At 36.9% G+C, this 2,761-nt stretch overlaps 1 pseudogene; it reads right to left on the bottom strand.

The window, feature by feature from the left end:
* Positions 1 to 2,638: 2,638 nt before the first annotated feature.
* Positions 2,639 to 2,761, bottom strand: LOC124986027 (uncharacterized; annotated as a pseudogene).

Genomic DNA, 2,761 nt, shown 5'->3' with positions numbered 1-2,761 from the left:
ATTGAACCTGGGTGCTTTACCACCAAACTACATCCTCAGCCCTTTTTATTTTTTTTTTTTTTTGTTGTTATTTTGACATAGGGTCTCACTAAGTTGGTTAGGGTCTTGCTGAGTTGTTGAGGCTGGCCTCCAACTTGACATTTTCCTGTCTCAGTCTTCCAAGTCGCTGGGATTACAGGTGTGCACTTCCCCATCCAGCATATTTTTCAAGTTTTAATCATAGGCAGATTTTTAGGTTTAGATGTCTCAAAGGTCTGATGTTTGCTGTGTTGTGCAGCATTCGATGTTTATTTACAAGAATAAAAATGCATGGAGATTTCTAGAAAACCAAAATGATATTCTTATAATTACACAGATCAGAACAGTCTGGGGTTTTACTACCAAGATCTGCAATCTTGACACCTCTCTATACTGCTCCTTCTTATCTTTCACTTTCTCCTCTTGAGAACACTCCCCAAAGTGTATTATTAAAGACAGCTGGATGTATTGAAGTGGAGACTGCTTGCATATATCAAAGAAGCCCAGGAGGCAGGAAAATTGCAGTATGCTTATTTTGAATAAGGTTATGGGACTGTTTGCTGGTGACTATTGAATCTGGGTGGTGCCTGACATATACAGCCAAAACTACAGAAAAGAACATGAAGCATAATACATGCAAAATCCTCTTATGATATCTGCCTTTACAAAATAAATCATATCTTTTAAAGACCATATTCTTGGACCTTTCCAAAGGACCTCTTCCTTTCCATGCCGATAATGCTCCTGCAAACATGAAGAATTTTCTTAAAACCCACTGGAAGTTCTGTAAGAAGGGTGAGAAACACAAACCCCCATAAAGTGACACAGTCCAAGCAGGGGAAGGATTGTCTGTATGCACAGAGAAAGCTGCATTATGACAGGAAACAGTGGCTACGGTGAACGACTAAGCCAATTTTCAGGAAAAAGGTTAAAACTACCAAGATTCTGCTGAGGCCTGAGTGTGATAAGCCTGACTGTAGATCTAAGAGAAGGGTGGTTGTCAAGAAACACAGGGGCTGGGTTTGTGGCTCAGTGGTAGAGCACTTGCCTAATGTGTGTGAGGCACTGGATTCGATTCTCAGCACCACATTAAAAATAAATAAATTTAAGATTTTGTGTCCATCTACAGCTAAAAATATATTTTTTAAAAGAAATGCAAGTAGTTTGAACTGGAAGGAGATAAGAAAAGGAGCAAATGATCCAGTTCTAAGTTTCATTGTTTTATTATAAAGATAATAAAATGTTGAAGTTATCTTTTAAAAATTCATGGCTGGTTGAATGGCTTGGATGAACTCTGTTTCATTGAAATGGCAATGAGTGTTCTATAATGACCTAACCCAGTTTAATAAAACCCTTTTCAGTTCCTGTGCTTGAAATATGAGTAAAGGGAACAGGGTACCTGATTTTGACCCTTTGTAGAGTAAATTTTTCAATTTGGTAGGGCTATTGTCATTTTGCTAATTTAATAAGAAATTTAAGTAACAGGCAACAAAGAGAAGAAGAGATCATTTTAGGCTTTCACAGAGCACTTTCAAATTTGTTTTGTAGCAATTGATTTTCAAAACTCTCCTAACAACTTGGACAGAAAACTCAACCAAGTTCATGGCTGCCTGAGGCAAGGTGAAGAAACTTGCTGGCAGTATGAGAGTCGGGAGTGGAGGTGTGTCAGACTGCTTTGCTTTTGCCTCCTAGCCTTTGTTGGTCTGAACAGATTTGAATTTCCCTTCTAATTTTCCACCATCTTCATAAAAGTGTGAGAAATGTGATTCATAATAACATCATTATTCCATAATTGAAAGCATTATGCATTGTTGGGTTATCTAGTAGAATATGCACATCAGAAATAACTCGTAGTTGTGGAGACCAGTGGGTTGCTATAATGACCAGACAAAACAGTTTAATAATAGCTCTCTTTCCCTGAAAGATAGAAAATTGACATAGAGATGAGAGCTGGATATGTAGGTGTTTATCATATAAATGTGAATAAACACCAAATACACTTATGTATTTCTTTGTTGAACAACTATTCATTGAGCGCCAATGCAGGGCTTGGAACTATGTTAGAAACTTTCAAAAAGGTATTACGTGGTCCCTGCAATGATAGAACATATGTTCTAGTGAAGAAGACAAAAAAATAAAGAGTAAACATATCAACAAACTGGATACTTCCCACCTGAGAGAAGGGCACTAACAGAAACAAAGAAATGGGACCAGAATACTGAACAAACAATATGTATAAAATATCAAGAGAAACCTAGTCACAGTATATTTCAAAAAAATTTGGCCTTTTCTGACATACGTGGAAGCTAACAAGTTGATATCATAGCAACAGCAGAATAGTGGTTTCCTGGAAAGTATATGGGAATGGGGGAATACAGAGAGGGTGGTTAATGATTACAGGGATGCAGTTGGAGAGAAGGAATGTGTATACCAATACAAAGAAAAGATCAGTGTTGTGGTGATGGATATGCCGATTACTCTGAACTGATAATTACAAATTGTATACACGTATGGAAATGTCACGCTATACCCCATAAATATGTATAATTACTCTGTGTCAATTAAAAATCCTTTAAAAATTTTGTTTTTAAGCTTACAGGAGATTTAGTAGAAATGGACAATGGAATCTTTTTAAGAAAAGAAATCCATTTACTATATTGTCCTGGGATAGAGGGTGTATCAGATATTAAACTGATAAGAACAGGTACTACACTTGACCTTAGCCAAAAGGCCAAGAAGCGAT

Source organism: Sciurus carolinensis, chromosome 5, assembly GCF_902686445.1.
Source record: "Sciurus carolinensis chromosome 5, mSciCar1.2, whole genome shotgun sequence".
Taxonomy (NCBI): Eukaryota; Metazoa; Chordata; class Mammalia; order Rodentia; family Sciuridae; genus Sciurus; species Sciurus carolinensis.
The sequence above is the reverse complement of the archived record's forward strand: the minus strand, read 5'-3'. Positions and strand labels throughout refer to the sequence as shown.